Raw genomic sequence first — 21,839 nt, forward strand, 5'->3', positions numbered from 1 at the left:
CTTCTCGAGGGTACTAGTGTGCCAGTGCTCATTCATACTGACCACAAGAATTTAACTTATCTATCTGAAGCAAAACGTTTGTCGCCCCGACAGGCCAGATGGGCGCTATTTTTGTCTCAGCTTAATTATGTGGTCTCCTACCTGCCTGGTAGTAAGAATGTTAGGGCTGATGCCCTCTCTCAACAATTTTCCCCTCTGTCCATGGAGGAGTCTGTACCTACTCCAGTTATACCTCCTGACCATATTTTGGCTACCATACGTACTAATTTGACTTCTCCCTTGGGGGAGGAGATCCTGGCTGCATAAACCAATGCACCTCCTGAGAAACCTAGTGGTAAGTGTTTTGTTCCTGAGAATCTTCGAACTAAACTTTTGCACACTTACCACTATCCTAAAGCCACATGTCACCCAGGCAAGAACCAAATGATTTGGTCTGTCACTCGACAATTCTGGTGGCCAGGTCTTCGTTCTGATGTTGCTGCGTATTTTGCCTCCTGCTCAGTTTGTGCACAGAATAAGACTCCTTGACGTCTTCCCGTGGGTCTTCTTCAACCTATCGCTAATGATGAGCATCCTTGGACACATCTTTCCATGGACTTCATTGTCGAGCTCCCTGTTTCCAATGGCAATACTGTTTTCCTTATGGTGGTTGACCATTTTTCTAAAATGTCACATTGCATTCCCTTGAAGATGTTGCCTACCGCTCAGGAGCTTGCTTCAATTTTTGCCCGGGAGGTCTTCCGTTTACATGGGTTACCCAAGGAGATAGTGTCGGACCGGGGTAGCCAGTTTGTCTACAGATTTTGGTGTTCCTTTTGTGCTCAAATGGGGATCCAGCTTTCCTTCTCCTCGGCATATCACCCTCAATCCAATGGGGCTGTGGAACAGTCTAATCAAGCTCAAACAGTTCCTCTGTTGCTATGTCTCATATCACCACAATAATTGGTCTGAACTGTTACCTTGGGCAGAGTTTGCTCGTAATAGTGCTATTAATGCTTCCTCCACGTTATCCCCATTCATGACGAATTATGGGTTTCAACCATCCTTGTTCCCCAATTCATTCATGTCTCAGAGTATTCGAGCTTTGGAGGAGCATCTCCGGCAACTCCGTTTCACATGGGTGCAGATTCAGGATTGCCTTCATCGTTCTATGCAGCGCCAAAAGTTCCAGGCTGATCGTAGGCGTCTGCCCGCGCCTTCCTACCAGGTTGGTGAGAGAGTTTAGCTGTCCTCCTGCAACTTGAATCTTCATGTGCCTTCCAATAAACTGACTCCCTGTTATGTTGGTCCTTTTCGAATACTCCGACGGGTCAATCCTGTTGCCTACACTCTTGACCTTCCTCCTAAAATGCGCACCTCCAATATTTTTCATGTCTCCCTCTTGAAACCATTGGTTTGTAATCGGTTTACCACTGTGTTGCCTCGTCCCCATCATATCTTTGTTGACAACCATGAGGAGTATGAGGTCAGCAGCATTATTGACTCTCGTATGTCCAGGGGCCGCGTACAGTATTTGGTTCACTGGAGGGGCTACAGTTTGGAGGAGCGTTCATGGGTTCCCTCCTCTGATGTTCATGCTCCCATCCTCCTCCATGCCTTCCATGCCCGTTTCCCCAATAAGCCTTTTGTCCACCCGCAGGGGAGAGGTCGTTGAGGGGAGGGTACTGTCAGGGTTTTTTCCCTGTTTTGTTTGCCATGTGCTGCTGACAGACATTTTACTCACCTCTCTTGCTGACTCTGGTGCATACTGTGTGATGCTGCTCATTTTCTGCACTTCCTTTTATGGCCAGACTGGTGTACATCATCCGTGTGAGACAGGATGCAGTCTCAGAATTGTTATGTCATCACTTATTATTTAAAGGGCCTCTGTTCAGTATGCTTTGCCCTTGTGTTGTCTCAGACCTGTTTGTGAGAGCTCCTGTGTATTACCTGGCTGTCTGACGTCCCTCCTGGTTTCTGATCCCTGACTTGTTCCTGACTCTGCTGTTCTCCTTGTTCCTGATTCCAGCTCATCTGACTACTCGCTTTGGCTCCTGACTCGGCTCGTCTGATTACCAGCTCTGGTTTTGATTCATTCCTGGCTTGTTATTTGACTTGTGGACTTTTTATTATTTTTTGCTATTAATAAAGGTGTGATTATTTTTGCACTTCTCGTCTCAGTCTGATTCCTGGCACCCTGACATAACCCCCATATTACGGGTTATACACCTGCAGCATGGCTGAAATTATGGACAAAATTGTGTTTTACTTCTATAGTCATTTTTCACAATCATATAGAGGGGGTTAGATTTGTATTTTTATAAATAATTACTGTCAGCCCCCTTTTGTTAAATAATTTGATGGATAGTGATATTTGTATTTATTGCTTCTGGGCTACTTGTAAAAAAATGCACTTAATATGACCACCATTTGATTATCTCAATCACTCAATAGTGCATATTTCCTGTAATGAGGTTTGTATTCTTTCGATAAGTTTTAATTTTATGTGTGCTGTGATGGAAGAGTGGGTGCCCAGGCTCACTGATGGGGGGTTGGGCCCACATGGTTTCCCTTATTCTGTGTTTTGGGGCCTGCCTCTCATGCATGTATGTCAATAACAGTGGTGTATTGCTATTTGTACAAATTATGTCACAGGCTGTTTCAAAGCAGAGAGTTAATTACTCATGGCAGTAAATCTTCTAGGGACAAAAGTGGTACCTGGTGCATCTATTACCCTCAGATCTGGTACTTCAAAAGGCTGCATTTGTACATCCTCAGATCAAAAGGGCCCATCTAGCCAGACGGACTACAATCTCAGCAGGTGATCAGGGGGTGGGACTGACAGCTGTTAACAGTGATGCTCCTCTCTGTGCTGGGTTACGATTAGTTGCTAAGATCATCACTAGGGGGCGTGTTGTGAGCTGACAAGAGAGATGGGCAGTTTTCAAAACCACTTGGCATTGGAAAAAAGAGAGAGTTATTCCAAGTTGCCTGAAATATCCAGGGGTCGATTAACTATTTGTATTCACATGGATTATACTGACTGTGGCTGATAGAACAGGGTAGTTTTTCTCCTAGCCCCAAAGTAAGTGTGTTCTTTTTGTATTTTGTGTAATTCTGTGTGTTTGCCTATTGATAGTGAATAAAGTACAATTTATTTCACCATTCGTTTTGCTCATTGAAATTATCTCAGTAAAACAATGGTATAGAGTTCTGGTCTCCCGTGACATGTGCAATTTGGCCTCTCTGCTGGGACAGTCAGGTAAATGTAGTTTATGTTACATTAATAGAAGCAATTAATGGTAATAGTTTTAAGAGCAATCTTTTATTTTGAGAGGCAAAAAGAACCTTAAAGGAACATTAAACCCCAAATTTTTCTTTCATGATTCAGATGGAGAATACCATTTTAAACAACTTTCTAATTTACTTCTATTATCTAATTTGCTTCATTCTCTTGATATTCTTTCCTGAAAAGCATACCTAGATAGGCTCAATAGCTTCTGATTGGTGGCTGCACATAGATGCCTCATGTGATTGGCTCACCCATGTGTATTGCTATTTCTTTAACAAAAGATATCTAAAGAATGAAGCAAATTAGATAATAGAAGTAATTAGGAATGTTGTTTAAAATTGTATTTTCTATCTGAATCATGAAAGAAAATGTTTGTGTTTAATGTCCCTTTAAGTCTATTTTGATATTCCAGAGCAAGCTACTATTCTATGTGGACGTCAGATGAAATCTTGGCCACTAAATTGCTAACACTTACCAGGAATAGCTATGTTTACCACTATGCTTTATGATACACTCGTTATTATATTAAATAACCTTATTAGAAGCTTAGCCTAGTCAATGATGGGCTAGATTACAAGTGAAGCGCTATTTAATGCTCCCGCTCGAGTGTTAATTGCTCTAGAAGTAAGCTTTTTGTGCACAACATGTTGAGCTCGTATTATGAGTTGAAAGTACAGGGTACGTCGTGGCCATTAAAGAGACATTATACACCCCAAAAAAATGGGCTTTTTAAATGACACATACAAAGAAGATAAAGTTTGACATTGACATGTATTATTAATTTTGCTGCTAAAGGTCCTAAAAATGTGATGTCACTACATAAGAATACGTTCGTAATATGACTAGGCTACAGAGCAAGCATTTGTCCCACACTCCCTAGCTAGTACAAGCCCTGCAGGGATATCTGTAAGTGCTATGCGTGATTCATAGGGATAATAAAAGGCTTCTAATACGTGATAAAATCACAGTGGAGGGGGCGCAGAATGGTATACAATTCAGATGGTAGTTATTGATAACCCTTAAAGACAATTTAAAACTTTAACAAACTAATGTTATCTTATGAGGTGAAAATTTTTAATGTTATATAAATCCCTTTTGGAGTATACAGGAAAGAAAATGTCTCTTTTTAAAAATAAGTTGATAGCTGAGCGGCGGCTGTCTCCTCTCAACCGGATGATCCAGGCAAGAACTAGGAGAAATAAAAAACAGAGGGGCGCCTCATGTGTGGTATAGTCTGATTGAAGACATAAGAAAAAGCAACAGAATAGCCAAATGAGTACTCACATACTCCACGAGCACACTCATGTGCTGGTAGGGGCAGGCTGTAGATTTAGATGGGTGTGATAGCTCACCCGTTCAAGGATACTTCCAATACTGTAGTTCTGCAACAGGTGTAAAACAAACAGAGAGCACTATATGTGCAGACCATTAAGGATGATACATAAAAATGTGCTTTATAGTATAAAGTGGGTACTCACATACTCCCAAAGCACACCAATGTGCTGGTAGATACAGGCTGCAGATTCAGGCAGGTGTGGCAGCTCACCCAAACAAACGATCTTTTGGTATTGATTCAGTGAAAACAAAGGCAGGTTTAATGCTTCTCAGTAGCTGTGCACTTAGTAGTGATTGCAGGCAGACGGTAGGAAATGAGATCCACTCCAAAAGTAAAAATTTGCAAATATTTATTAAAAACAAAAATTTAAAAACAACACCAGGGTTGTTATACAAAGTGGATTGCAGGGTCACCCAGTTGGCCCCAATGATTGCAACGCGTTTCTCGGTTGGCAAACCGTTTCATCAGGCATATCATAATCATTCCTACCTCTGCCTTTTATACCCTACAAACAAACAATTGTGTCCATTCTAAGGGGCGTGTTCCTAATTGATTCTCACCTGTGTGAGATATCAGGTGTCTCTGAGGCTAATTGGTTGTTCACTAGAAAAAATATACTTTGCAACTAAAAAATTGACTTTGCAAAATAGAAAATTGAAATATTCACCCTTTTGTGTATACCAAATTGTACATTCATGTGTTACATGCAGAAGAAAAGAAAGAAAGAAAAAATGTGTAGTAAAATAATAAATATATTCCAGTTATGTTACCAATCAATAATATGGCAGTCCCTTTTCTGCTAATGCACACAAAAAAATTGCAAAGGGCAGCTGCATAAAAGGCTGCTGTCTATGTGTGTTTTTTGGCATTTTTATTTCAATAACAAACTGAATATAAACTTCTTAGTATGTTATAATATTCACCCTTTTGTGTATACCAAGTTGTGCATTCATGTGTTACATGTAGAAGAAAAGAAAGAAAGAAAAAATGTGTAGTAAAATAATAAATATATTCAGTTATGTTACCAATCAATTATATGGCAATCCCTTTTCAGCTAATGCACACAGAAAAATCGCAAAGGGCAGCTGCATAAAAGGCTGCTGTCTATATGTGTTTTTTTGGCATTTTTATTTCAATAACAAACTGAATATAAACTTCTTAGTAGGTTATAATATTTTTAGTAGGTTGGACAGCAAATGCGCAATCTTGTCCTATTGTGGGATATAGAACGTGAGCAGTTTAGTCAGAAGTCTTTAAATAGTCACATGTGCAGCAGTGTGAAAGAAAAAAAAGAAAAAAAAAAAAAAAGAAGAAAAAGTGGAAGTGGAACTGTGATAATACTATAAGTAGTGTCTTCTGTAGAGTCAGTGCCCTAAAACGTGACATTAATATTAATATATGACCATTGATATGGGCCTAAAAGAAAAAAGATAAAAAGAAAAAATAAATAATAGCAAATCCTACGTGTGTGTGTGTGTCTATGTGCTTAACAAAGCCAATTTTGCTCAGAACTGCAAAAAAAAAAACACAGTTCTACACTACACTACATTCTTTTGAAGATTATAGAATGTAGTGTAATGTAAGTTATGATTACAAAGGCCCTAATGGAGGGTCACTAATATATTAAGACTAATTGATGGATAGAGAATAGTGCTATTTGGATCTATGGGTGGATAATGTTACGACCCATACTCTTAGGGATAAGATAAGGGGGGATGATATATGACCGGATAACTGAATAATAGAAGATGGTGGTGCCTTCTAAAAGGCCGCCAAATCTAATACTTCGTTAAGGCCAGAGGGAAACAAAGACTGGAACTTGAAGATCCAGTATGTCTCCCTCTGGCGCAAATGAGTATATCTATTGGTTCCCATTTTGGAAGGGATGAATTCCAGTGGAGTGATGCAAAAAGTATGATGGTGTCCTTGATGCTGAACAGTGCTGTGGCGTTATATGCTATGTTTGAGTGATTGTTTTTTGATGTTTCTTAAATGCTCACTCCATCTGGTACGTATCCTCCTGCAAGTGCGGCCCAAATATTGCAGGCCACATCTGCAGGTGAGGACATAGATAACATACTCAGTACTACAATCAATCCTATTTTTAATGGGAAATATTTCTCCTGTTGTGTGACATTTGACAGAGGTGTGTCCATGAGTAAAAGGCTTGTGCTTGCAGCCCCATCTCCAGGGAATAAAAGCTTATATTTAATATGTGTGGATCTAATGGCTAGCGGCCGGGCATAATGTGGTATAGGGCTATATTATTTGTGTAATACCCATCCTGCCCCCCAAACCACAATCAATTCGCTCTGCTACCATCTGACTTTGCACTAACCTGGAAAGAGGTTTTTTTTTTATACACCCCAGTTGTAGCGAGTACTTGTTACAATTCTTATTTGTAAGTTCTCACATAAAATTCCACTTGCCTGTGAGTAAATTGTTCTCTATAATCTATTGCGTGGAAACATTGTTCTCCTTTTTCCATTTATCGAGATACCAGAAATATTTATATATCGTAGCCGCTGCACTAGCTAGGGACTGTGGGACAAATGCTTGCTCTGTAGCATAGTCATATTACGGATATATTCTTATGTAGTGACATCTCTTCAAACGTTCTCATAATTTTGAGGTTCTTTAGCAGGAAAATTAATAATACATGTCAATGACAAACTTTATATTCTTTGTATGCTTCATTTAAATAGCCCATATTTTTGGGTGTATAATGTTCCTTTAATGTACCTAAGGAGTTAATAAACAAGGCAATCCCTTGAATCACATGTTGAAAAACTAGGGGCTAAAAAAGTTGATCACTTCAGAGAATTATTGCCCTATCTCTCCTCAAGGTTAATCTTGCATTAGGGTATAGACTATATATAATATATATATAATAACATGACAATGAATTTTCCAAATCAAAAGATATGCTTTTACTAATAAAATAAATATAGCCCAAAGAGGGTTATTTAACAATGGCTGTAGTTACACTATTAAGCTACATATATTTCTTTGTCAAGATAGATACACAGAAAGCCACATAAATTCAAACAAACTTCTGTAGCGCAACAAAAATCGCCATATACGCACAAATCCATAACGCTATCCAAGACCAGTAGTTATTGATGTATTGCAACCAAAAACATTCAAGAATCACTTCAAAAATATTATACAAAGTACACTTACACTCATAGAAACACTGTACCATAACTATATATATATATATATATATATATATATATATATATTTATTTATTTTTTAAACACAAAAATATAACGGATCAAAGATACAAGATCTCGGGTGTTAGAAAAACAATGCAAACAAACCCATTTTACATTAATTTACATAGACATACTTGAACATACTCTCATTTAGCTACATCTACATACAAATATCACATACATAAAAACAATATAAAGCAGATTACGTACACAAAACATTTTTTAAATATGAAATTATAACGATTTCAGGTACTTTTTCACAGAATGACATGACGTCACTCACTTTGCGCTCAACAGGAGTGTTGGAAGTTTTTTTCTTTCAATTTTTCTCCTCCTTTGACTTCAATGGGGAATACGTGCTCGTGCACGCGACTGGCCTCTTTCCGTAATGCACGCAATATTTTAAAACTCGTAATGGCAGCGTTATAGTTGTTGCGCTAATTCATTCATTTTTTCGTAGGTCCCGCAATGACAAATAGATCACAAAATATACTATTTGACACTTGTGTGAACATCAGAAGAAGATCAAAATCATTAAGGAAATTATATTACATCAACTATAAATCACGATCAATTGTATCATCACAAATACAAAATCAGTTTCAAGAATTAAGACATATTTAAATGGACATAAAAATACGTTTGTAGATTTCATGATTCAGAAACAGTAGGCAATTTTAAACTGTTGTCTCATTTACGTCTATTATATAATTTGATTCATTCTCTTCATATGTTTTGATGAACAGCATATCTAGATAGGCACAGTAGATGATGATTGGTGGCTGCACATAGATGCCTTCTGTGATTGCCTCACCCATGTGCATTGCTATTTATTCAACAAACGATATACAAACAATGAACCTATTTACATCATAGAAGTACATACAGGATTTCAATATCATATAACATTAGGAATTCCATATAATTATAAGATATCATTAGAAAATATTATAGTTGTCGCTATTTTGGAAGGAACAACAATGCTATACTGCTTCATATAATTGAACATATCTGAGAGAGAATCACAATACATACATATATGTACATAACACACATCACACAACAACAAAGCACACATTTATCTTTTTAATCATCACATAATAATAATGTTGCAAACTAGAACAAGAGAATGAAGATTTAGAAACTAGACAGGCAGGTTGCTAATATGATGACATAATTCTAAGCTTCAACCATACAGATTCCAGCATTAGGACTTTACTGTCCCTTTCATTATTTTCTCACTCAATATTACAATATTACATATATGTAGACGAGAGGTTTGGAAGATCATTATTATTATTTCGATTTCAATGGGACATGTAAAATATTGAAATCTCGACAATCACTTATATATATAATATTATAGATGTCAGCCGTTACTTTATCGTTTTGCAGCAACATTGATCAATCAGATTCTATGCCATGTCTATGCAGACATTTTACTCAAGTATGCACTTTCAATCAAGTTAGCGTGGACGTGTGGTTTTTAATATAACATTGTGTTTACTAAGGCCTAGATTTGGAGTTTGGCGGTAAAAGGGCTGTTAACGCTCCGCGGGCTTTTTTCTGGCCGCATCATAAATTTAACTCTGGTATCGAGAGTTCAAACAAATGCTGCGTTAGGCTCCAAAAAAGGAGCGTAGAGCATTTTTACCGCAAATGCAACTCTCGATACCAGAGTTGCTTACGGACGCGGCCAGCCTCAAAAACGTGCTCGTGCACGATTCCCCCATAGGAAACAATGGGGCTGTTTGAGCTGAAAAAAAACCTAACACCTGCAAAAAAGCAGCGTTCAGCTCCTAATGCAGCCCCATTGTTTCCTATGGGGAAAGACTTCCTACGTCTGCACCTAACACTCTAACATGTACCCCGAGTCTAAACACCCCTAACCTTACACTTATTAACCCCTAATCTGCCGCCCCCGCTATCGCTGACCCCTGCATATTTTTTTTAACCCCTAATCTGCCGCTCCGTAAACCGCCGCAACCTACGTTATCCCTATGTACCCCTAATCTGCTGCCCTAACATCGCCGACCCCTATATTATATTTATTAACCCCTAATCTGCCCCCCTCAACGTCGCCGACACCTGCCTACACTTATTAACCCCTAATCTGCCGAGCGGAGCTCACCGCTATTCTAATAAATTGATTAACCCCTAAAGCTAAGTCTAACCCTAACACTAACACCCCCCTAACTTAAATATAATTTACATCTAACAAAATAAATTAACTCTTATTAAATAAATGATTCCTATTTAAAGCTAAATACTTACCTGTAAAATAAATCCTAATATAGCTACAATATAAATTATAATTATATTATAGCTATTTTAGGATTAATATTTATTTTACAGGCAACTTGATATTTATTTTAACTAGGTACAATAGCTATTAAATAGTTAAGAACTATTTAATAGCTAAAATAGTTAAAATAATAACAAATTTACCTGTAAAATAAATCCTAACCTAAGATATAATTAAACCTAACACTACCCTATCAATAAAATAATTAAATAAACTACCTACAATTACCTACAATTAACCTAACACTACACTATCAATACATTAATTAAACACAATTCCTACAAATAAATACAATTAAATAAACTAGCTAAAGTACAAAAAATAAAAAAGAACTAAGTTACAAAAAATAAAAAAATATTTACAAACATAAGAAAAATATTACAACAATTTTAAACTAATTACACCTACTCTAAGCCCCCTAATAAAATAACAAATCCCCCCAAAATAAAAAATTCCCTACCCTATTCTAAATTAAAAAAGTTACAAGCTCTTTTACCTTACCAGCCCTGAACAGGGCCCTTTGCGGGGCATGCCCCAAGAATTTCAGCTCTTTTGCCTGTAAAAGAATAAATACAACCCCCCCCCCAACATTACAACCCACCACCCACATACCCCTAATCTAACCCAAACCCCCCTTAAATAAACCTAACACTAAGCCCCTGAAGATCTTCCTACCTTGTCTTCACCATCCAGGTATCACCGATCCGTCCTGGCTCCAATATCTTCATCCAACCCAAGCGGGGGTTGGCGATCCATCATCCGGTGCTGAAGAGGTCCAGAAGAGGCTCCAAAGTCTTCCTCCTATCCGGCAAGAAGAGGACATCCGGACCGGCAAACATCTTCTCCAAGCAGCATCTTCGATCTTCTTCCATCCGGTGCGGAGCGGGTCCATCTTGAAGCAGGCGACGCGGATCCATCCTCTTCTTCCGATGTCTCCCGACTAATGACGGTTCCTTTAAGGGACGTCATCCAAGATGGCGTCCCTCGAATTCCGATTGGCTGATAGGATTTTATCAGCCAATCGGAATTAAGGTAGGAATTTTCTGATTGGCTGATGGAATCAGCCAATCAGAATCAAGTTCAATCCGATTGGCTGATCCAATCAGCCAATCAGATTGAGCTCGCATTCTATTGGCTGTTCCGATCTTAATAAGTATTTGTTACGCATATGAACAAACATTACGAAGATGCACTGTATATGTTAGATTTTACACTTTAACACTTTCACATTACGATTTATTGGTGGGGGAGGAATTTAAAAAAAAACACAAAAAACCCCCGCCCACTTTGAAAGCATTTGCGCTGCTCAGATACAATCAAGTGTATACAATCAGCAATCATTAGGAACACGCTACCATTGGACATTTTGTACTATAAATCACCCAAACACTATGACCAATACGTCCCTTGTGATCGACATTGTATCAAATCGCTTTTGTGTGGTTGCATACCTTGTTACTCCTTGTGTGTTTGCTCTGCTGTTTGGCTTTGTGCTGTTTGGCTTTGCAAATATGAATAACCCTCAATTAGATTGTGTAGGTGCTGTTGGACAAGTTTTGTACAACAGAATCAGGCATCTCCAAGAGAGGCGTGGGGAATGTCTGATTAGGGTAAGGCGCACCTTGGATAACATGAGCGACTTCAAGGTTTTGAACAAATATAGGCTCAATAGACAGCAGCTCTTGAGCCTGTATGATGTACTGAAGCCTCATCTGGAGCCTCGCAGACGTATGCACACTGCAATCCCTGGCATGTCCAAGATGCTATGGTACATACATGTCCTGGCGTCCGGAAGCTTTTAATCCACAGAGGGGTACACATCTGGGTTGTCTCAGGGTACCTTCTCTGTGGTTTTTGAAAGGTTTCTGAATGCCATGATAAGAATTAGTAGGCTTTACATAGGATTCCCTCAAAATGAGGACGATTGGAGGTGACTCAAGAGGGAATTCTATGCAATAACTGAAATGCCCAATGTTTTGGGAGCAATAGATTGCACCCATATTGCGCTGCAGGCTCCAGTAGATGAGCGGCCCTTCCGAAATCGCAAACACTTTCATAGTTTGAACGTTCAGTTCATGTGCGATGCACGTATGAGAATTATGAATGTATTTGTGAATTTCGGGGGGGCAGTCATGATGCCCATATCCTCAGGCAGTCCTCACTCTGGCAGAAGTTTGAGGACAGATTGTTTCCCCATGCATGACTCGTTGGTGAGTACTTGTGCACAGCATGGTTCAGAAGTTAGACAATTACCACTGTAATGTTTGCAAACAGTTGTGTTTGTGTAATGTGCAGATATAGAATGTTGTTTAACCATTTAAATGTCTTTCAGCAAATGTCTAGTTTTAGCTCGAAACAGATATGTAGCAGGTTATTGCTAATATGTGCAGCTATAGGATGCGCTTTACCTATTTTTTGTCTCTTTCCGCAAATGTCTAGTTTTAGCTCCAAACAGATATGTAGCAGGTCAAAGCTTAAATGTGCAGATATAGGATATACTTTACCCATTTTTTGTCTCTTTCCGCAAATGTCTAGGTTAAGCTCCAAACAGATATGTAGCAGGTCATAGCTTAAATGTGCAGATTTAGGAAGCGCTTTAACCATTTTTTGTTTTTCAGCAAATGTCTAGTTTTAGCTCCAAACAGATATGTAGCAGGTCATAGCTTAAATGTGCAGATATAGGATGCACTTTAACTATTTTTTTTCTTTCAGAAAATGTCTAGTTTTAGCTCCAAACAGATATGTAGCAGGTCAGAGCTTAAATGTGCAGATATAGAATGCGCTTTAATAATTTTTTTGTCTATTTCAGCAAATGTCTAGGTTTAGAAACAAACAGATATGTAGCAGGTCATAGCTTAAATGTGCAGATATAGGATGCACTTTAACCATTTTTTGTCTATTTCAGCAAATGTCTAGGTTTAGAAACAAACAGATATGTAGCAGGTCATAGCCTTGACAATACTTTTAAAGGAACAGAGTAGCTCTTTAAACATAACTGACATAGATGACTGTTTAGCAGTTATCTGATTTTAGAGTCTTTCAAAGTCACTAGCAGAGCAATTACAGTTTATTACATAGACATTTCAGCTAGGTTATGTAAACGTTTAACCCTTATTTTAATTGCATGGAGTTTATGCGATTTTCGTATTCACAAATGTATTGTATCATTTTCTTCTTTTTTTTTTAAATGTATTATTATTTCATTTATCAGATATTTGTAATATTGACATTTTGTAATGTTTATTATTTATAGGTGATTTGGGTTACATGAGCCATAATTGGCTCATTACGCCATTGCGTAATCCAGCTGACGAGGCACAGGTGCGCTACAATCGGGCGCACAAGCAGACTAGGGCTGAAGTGGAACCCATGTTTGGGCTCCTCAAAATGTACTTTAGAGGCCTGGACAGATCTGGAGGAGCCCTCCAATACAGCCCTAGTAAGGTGGCGAAGATCATTATAGCCGGCAGCGTCCTTCATAACATAGCTCAGCAGGCTGGGATGCTGCAGGACGTCCAGGTGCCCCGAGACCTCCAACAAGATGAGAAGGATGATGAAGTGTTCGAGGGGCAATTCTGGGACAAGGGGGTCAATGTCAGAGCCAACATCATCAACTGCCACTTCAGACGGTAAATACTATAAGTTATATAGGAGCATTGCGAAAATGTGAGACTTTTATTGAAATGAAAGTAGAATCGTGCGAACATGTTAGGATTGTTTAAGAAATGACTATCAAAATCTAAAATTTATTTTATTATCATAGGTAATTTATTCATCATATGACTCTGGCATTGACTCTTGTGATGACTTCACCACCTGATTTTTAAAGACAACATCAGATGGTAAGTATACACAATGTATGGACCAAGACTGGGGGTGGGGGGTTAACAATTATTTTACATGTAGTATTTAGTTTAGACATTATTATATTTTCGATATTCTGAAAGGGATGAATGCCACAGATAGCAGATAAAGGGATACTCTGAAGCACATAGTATACATCAGAGGTTAAAGGGACACTGTACCCAAAATTTTCTTTCGTGATTCAGATAGAGCATGACATTTTAAGCAACTTTCTAATTTACTCCTATTATCAAATTTTCTTTATTCTCTTGGTATCTTTATTTGAAATGCAAGAATGTAAGTTTAGATGCCGGCCAATTTTTGGTGAACAACCTGGGTTTCCCTTGCTGATTGGTGGATAAATTCATCCACGAATAAAAAAGTGCTGTCCAGAGTACTGAAACAAAAAAAAAAGCTTAGATGCCTTCTTTTTCAAATAATGATAGCAAGAGAACGAAGAAAAATTGATAATAGGAGTAAATTAGAAAGTTGCTTAAAATTGCATGCTCTTTCTGAATTACAAAAGAAAAAATTTGGGTTCAGTGTCCCTTTAAATATGCACAATGTATGTGACTCAGCTTCACACTTGATTGTTAGAACATAACACAAAAAATGCTACATATGCTTAGTAAGCTATTGCTATAAACATTTTAGGAAATAATTAGTGTTAGGGGGAGGGATGCAGAACTATGTACCAGTCTATTAGATATTTGATTTACAATTTATTTTCAATTAGGGAGATTGACTTCATCTACAGACTGAAAGTGAAGAATACCAGACTGAAAGTGAAGAATACCAATGTGATCATGTCTTTGGCATTGTCTTTCAACTGTTCTGACTTCTACAGCATAAAAAGACACCTTCACATTGTAAGTATACACATGGGGGCCTACTTATCAAGCCGTCAACTGTGCTGCATTCACCGGCACCAATACGCTCGCCTGACATCGCCTAACTTCGCTGCCGCGGACCTGAATACGTTCTCCATATTTAACAAAAAAGCTGACAAAAAGCCATGCACCAAGTATTGGGCGATGAGCAGCGGACTGTTGTTAACTAACAGTCATCGATCTCGCTGCTCTTCTGCTTTTTCCCAGCTTTATTTGTATACTGTCACTAAGCACTTACACTATACTAAACTGTTTAACCCCTATACCGCCGCTCCCGGACCCCACCGCCACTCTAATAAACTTATTAACCCCTATTCCTCAGCTCCCGGAGCCCACTGCCACCTACATTATACTTATTAACCCCTAATCTGCCGCCCCCTACATCGCCGCCACCTACCTAAAGTTATTAACCCCTATCCTGCCACTTCCGGAGCCCACCGCAACTAAATAAATGTATTAACCCCTAAACCACCAGCCCCCCACATCGCCATAAACTAAATTAACCTATTAACCCCTAAACCTAACAACCTGCTAACTTTATATTAAATATTAACTCATCCCTATCTTATAATAAATTTAAACTTACCTTTAGATTTAAATTAAACTATATTAAACTATTAATTAACCTATTCTAACTATTAAAATAAAATTACATTAAACTATATTAAATTAATAATTAATCTACCCTAACTTTTATACCAAAATTACATAAAACTACAAATTAAATTAAATATATTATATATTTAAACACCTAACCCTACTCAAATAATTTAAATCTACACGAAAAAAATACAAAGTTACAAAAAACAAACGGGTAGATTACGAGATCTGTCGGTAAAGCTGTGCGGTGTTAACGAGCAGTTTTCTCTCACCCCTCACCTACAGACGCTATTACGGGTTTTTACAAACCCGGCGTTAGCCGCAGAAAAGTGAGCTGCTTACGGTAGCGTTGGGCTGGCTAAACGTGCTTGTGCACGATTTCCCCATAGGAATCAATGGGGGAGAGGCGGCTGAAAAAAAAAGCAGTGTTCAGCTCCTAACGCAGCCCCATTGATTCCTATGGGGAAAGAACATTTATGTCTACACCTAACACCCTAACATAAACCCTGAGTCTAAACACCCCTAATATTACACTTATTAACCCCTAATCTGCCGCCCCCGACATCGCCGACATCTGCATTATATTATTAACCCCTAATCTGCCGCTCCGGACACCGCCACCACCTACATTTTGCTTATGAACCCCTAATCTGCTGCCCCCAACATTGCCGACACCTACGTTATATTTATTAACCCCTACTCTGCCGCCCCCAATGTCGCCGCAACCTGCCTACACTTATTAACCCCTAATATGCCGCCCCCAACATCGCCGCCACTATATTAAATGCATTAACCCCTAAACCTAAGTCTAACCCTAACACCCCCCTAACTTAAATATAATTTAAATAAATCTAAATAAAATTACTATTATTAACTAAATTATTCCTATTTAAAACTAAATACTTACCTATAAAATAAACCCTAACATAGCTACAATATAACTAATAGTTACATTGTATCTAGCTTAGGGTTTATTTTTATTTTACAGGCAACTTTGTATTTATTTTAACTAGGTAACATAGTTATTAAATAGTTATTAACTATTTAATAACTACCTAGTTAATATAAAGACAAATTTACCTGTAAAATAAAACCTAACCTAAGTTACAATTACACCTAACACTACACTATAATTAAATTAATTACCATAAAATAAAATAAACTGAAGTACAACCCCCCCCACTAAATTACAGAAAATAATAAAATAATTACAAGTTTTTAAAACTAATTACACCTAATCTAATCCCCCTAATAAAATAAAAAAAAAAAAAAAAAGCCCTACCCTATACTAAATTACAAATAGCCCTTAAAAGGGCTTTTTGCGGGGTATTGCCCCAAAGTAATCAGCTCTTTTACATGGAAAAAAAAGTACAATCCCCCCCAACATTAAAACCCACCACCCACACACCCAACCCTACTCTAAAACCCACCCAATCCCGCCTTAATAAAACCTAACACTAACCCCTTGAAGATCACCCTAACTTGAGAAGTCTTCACCCAACCGGGCCAAAGTCCTCAACGATTCCGGGCGAAGAGGTCCTCCAGATGGGCAGAAGTTTTCATCCAGATGGCATCTTCTATCTTCATCCATCCGGCGCGGAGTGGGTCCATCTTCAAGCCATCCGACGTGGAGCATCCTTCTCGGCTGACGACTAACGATGAATGAAGGTTCCTTTAAATGACGTCATCCAAGATGGCGTCCCTTCAATTCCGATTGGCTGATAGAATTCTATCAGCCAATTCGGAATTAAGGTAGGAAAAATCCTATTGGCTGATGTAATCAGCCAATAGGATTGAAGTTCAATCATATTGGCTGATCCAATCAGCCAATAGGATTGAGCTCGCATTCTATTGGCTGTTCCAATCAGATTTTTCCTACCTTAATTCCGATTGGCTGATAGAATTCTATCAGCCAATCGGAATTCAAGGGACGCCATCTTGGATGATGTCATTTAAAGGAACCTTCATTCGTCGTTAGTCGTCGGCCGAAAAGGATGCTCCGCATCGGATGGCTTGAAGATGGACCCGCTCTGCGCCGGATGGATGAAGATAGAAGATGCTGTCTGGATGAAGACTTCTGCCCATCTGGAGGACCTCTTCTGCCCAGCTTCAATGAAGACTTCTGCCCGTCTGGAGGACCACTTTGCGTGGCTTCCTTGAGGACTTCGGCCTGGTTGGGTGAAGACTTCTTAAGGTAGGATGATCTTCAAGTGGTTAGTGTTAGGTTTTATTAAGGGGGGATTGGGTGGGTTTTAAAGTAGGGTTGGGTGTGTGGGTGGTGGGTTTTAATGTTGGGGGGGTATTGTACTTTTTTTCCAGGTAAAAGAGCTGATTACTTTGGGGCAATGCCCCGCAAAAGGCCCTTTTAAGGGCTATTTGTAATTTAGTATATGGTAGGGCTTTTTTTATTTTGGGGGCTTTTTATTTTATTAGGGGGATTAGATTAGGTGTAATTAGTTTTAAAAAACTTGTAATTATTTTATTATTTTCAGTAATTTAGTGTTTGTTCTTTTGTACTTTATTTTATTTAATTGTAATTAATTTAATTTAATTTAGGTAATTAATTTAATTATAGTGTAGTATTAGGTGTAATTGTAACTTAGGTTAGGTTTTATTTTACAGGAAAATGTGTCTTTATTTTAACTAGGTAGTTATTAAATAGTTAATAACTATTTAATAACTATTGTACCTAGTTAAAATAAATACAAAGTTGCCTGTAAAATAAAAATAAACCCTAAGCCAGATACAATGTAACTATTAGTTATATTGTAGCTATGTTAGGGTTTATTTTATAGATAAGTATTTAGTTTTAAATAGGAATAATTTAGTTAATAATAGTAATTTTATTTAGATTTATTTAAATTATATTTATGTTAGGGGGGTGTTAGGGTTAGGGTTAGACTTAGGTTTAGGGGTTAATACATTTAATATAGGGGCGGCGTTGTTGGGGGCGGCAGATTAGGGGTTAATAAATGTAGGTAGGTGGCGGCGATGTTAGGGACGGCAGATTAGGGGTTAATAAAATTTAACTAGTGTTTGTGAGGCGGGAGTGCGGCGGTTTAGGGGTTAATATATTTATTTAATTGTTATCGATGTGGGGGGGCCTCGGTTTAGGGTTAATAGGTAGTTTATGGGTGTTAGTGAACTTTTTAGCATTTTAGTTAAGAGTTTTATTCTACGGCGTTAGCCCATAAAACTCTTTAACTACTGACTTTGAAATGCGTTAGGGATCTTGGAGGTAGAGGGTGTACCGCTCACTTTTAGGAAGACTCGTAATACCGGCGTTAGGAAAATCCCATTGAAAATATAGGATACGCAATTGACGTAAGTGGATTTGCGGTATTTTCGAGTCGCGCCAAAAAAGTGAGTGGTACACCTGTACCTGCAAGACTCGTAATACCAGCGGGCATTAAAAAGCAGCGTTGGGACCTCTCAACGCTGCTTTTTAACCCTAATGCAAGACTCATAATCTAGGTGTAAGTTACAAAAATAACAAACACTAAGTTACACAAAAAATAAACACTAAGTTACAAAAAATAAAAAAGAAATGATCAAAGCTTCAAACTAATTACACCTAATCTAAGGGCCATATGAAAATAAAAAGCCCCCCAAAATAAAAAAAACCCTAGCCTACAATAAACTATAAATAGCCCTTAAAAGGGCCTTTTGCGGGGCATTACCCCAAAGTAATCAGTTTTTTTACCTGTAAAAAAAATACAAATAACCCCCCAACAGTAAAACCCACCACCCACACAACCAACCCCCCAAATAAAAAGCTAATCTAAAAAAACCTAAGCTCCCCATTGCCCTGAAAAGGGCATTTGGAAGGGCATTGCCCTTAAAAGGGCATTTAGCTCTATTGCAGCCCAAGACCTAATCTAAAACTAAAACCCACTCAGTAAACCCTTAAAAAATCCTAACACTAACCCCAGAAGAGTTACTTACAGGTTTGAAGATCCGACATCCATCCTCCAAGAAGCCGGGAGAAGTCCTCAATGAAGCGGCCGAAGTCTTCATCCAAGCCCGCAGAAGTCTTCATCAAGACGGCATCTTCTATCTTCATCCATCCAGTGTGGAGCGGCTCCATCTTTAAGACATCCGACGTGGAGCATCCTCTTCTGACAACGACTACCGACTGAGACCGGTAGATCGTATGTTACGTCACAAAATTCTACTTTTGCCGGTCTGTAGCCTTTGATAAATAAGGCGAATCAAGCTCTCCACAATTACACTGTGGAATTCAAGGCTTGATAAATAGGTCCCATTGAATGGAACCAGACCGGGGGGGGGGGGTTGGTCCCTGATCCATCATATGGCACATAATTAGTTTACACGTCTTAGTCAGTTTAGACATTATTAGATTTAAGATATTCTGAAATGGATTAATGTGACAGATAGCAGATAAAGGGATATTCTGAAGCACATCAAATTGACAATCATACATCAGAGGTTAAGTATGCACAATGTATGTGACTCAGCTTCACGCTTGATTGTTAGGACATAACAAAAAAGAGGCTACATATGCTTAGTAAGTTATTGCTATAAACATTTTAGGAAGTAGCTAGTTTTAAGAGGAGGGATGCAGACCTATATACCATTTTATTAGATATTTGATTTACACTTTATTTTCGATTAGGGAGATTGACTTCATACCAGACTGAAAGTGAAGAATACCAATGTGATCATGTCTGTGGTATTGCCTTTCAACTGTTCTGACTTCTACAGCATATAAAGACACTTTCACATTGTAAGTATACACATTGTATGGAACCAGACCAGGGGGGGGGGTTGGTCCCTGATCCATCATATGGCACACAATTAGTTTACACATCTTACTTAGTTTAGACATTATTAGATTTAAGATATTCTGAAATGGATTAATGTGACAGATAGCAGATAAAGGGATACTCTAAAGTACATTGAATTGACAGTCATACATCAGAGGTTAAGTATGCACAATGTATTTGACTCAGCTTCACACTGGATTATTAGAACATAACACAAAAGAGGCTGCATGTTATTGCTATAAACATTTTAGGAAGAAGTTGTTTTAGGGGGAGGGATGCAGAACTATGTACCATTTTATTAGATATTTGATTTACACTTTATTTTTGATTAGGGAGATTTACTTCACCAACAGACTGAAAGTGAAGAATACCAGAATGAAAGTGAAGAATACCAATGTGATCATGTCTGTGGCATTGTCTTTCAACTGTGCAGACGTCTACAACATATAAAGACACCTTCACATTGTAAGTGTACACAATGTCTGGAACAAGACTGGGGGGATGCAGGATACATCCTATGGGAAACACTTACTGTATGTTTCATCTAATTTCTCTTAAATGGTATTTCACAATCCTCTATTTTGAAAGTGATGAATGTGACACATAATGCAGATAAATTGATATTTGGAATAGACTCGACTTTGAAAGATCATACATCAGGTTAGTTTGCACAATGCATGCTATTAAGTATCATAGGAGGAATACTGGTGCAATTATTGATTAATATATAGAATGTGTCTAATATTTATTCTAGTCGGGGGGGAAGAAACAAGAGCGCTGATAGCTAATACCCAATAATGAGAGAAAGAAAACTGTTTAACACCAAATACTTCTAAAATAGTTTTATTAGTAAAAAAGGGAAAAAGTAAATTGGACAATTGTGGAAAATAGTAATGTTGGGTACTAGTGTATGTGAATTAATATATTAAAATATTAGAATATTAAAAAGTAGTACCTTATGTGTAAATGGTTCAAATGGTCTTTTAGCGGGGTGTATAAAAATTCATGAGCAGTTCTCTAAAACATCTAAACAATTCTAAAGATAAAATATATAAACATGTACAGTATAATCTATTAGGTTGGACAACCTTAACTAATTTGCTCTCACAATTATCTAAAAAGTATCCATATATATAGATTACTCGACGTTTGTACTCTAAAACAAACCCCTTTAGGTAGTTCACAACTTAGTTTAAAAAAATGATATTTCACACATATGAAGGTAGCAACTTTGTACTCCATATTTGTTACAATAACACCAGCTGGGTGACCGAAAAAGTTAGTAACACCAGCTGTGTGGCCGAAAAAGTTAGTAAAGTGTTAATCAGGCAGTTTCTCTTAGTGCGGTCTGACCTTATTCGGCAACAATCTTGGTGTCTCTATTTGCCTTACAAGTGCACTTGTTTACATGAATCAATCTCTAACCTTTATCTTCTCTCTTCTGACTTGGATCCTTCCGATGAGTGTTTTGTTGAGTCTTCAGACCTATGATTTTGGTCCCTTTACTTCTTCTGTTTTTTGTCGGCTCTGCATCCGTCTGCAGCCCGCAAGTGTATGTGCCGGTTCTGGAGCAGTCACTATCCTTAGC

Source organism: Bombina bombina, chromosome 5 (genome assembly GCF_027579735.1).
Source record: "Bombina bombina isolate aBomBom1 chromosome 5, aBomBom1.pri, whole genome shotgun sequence".
NCBI lineage: Eukaryota > Metazoa > Chordata > Amphibia > Anura > Bombinatoridae > Bombina > Bombina bombina.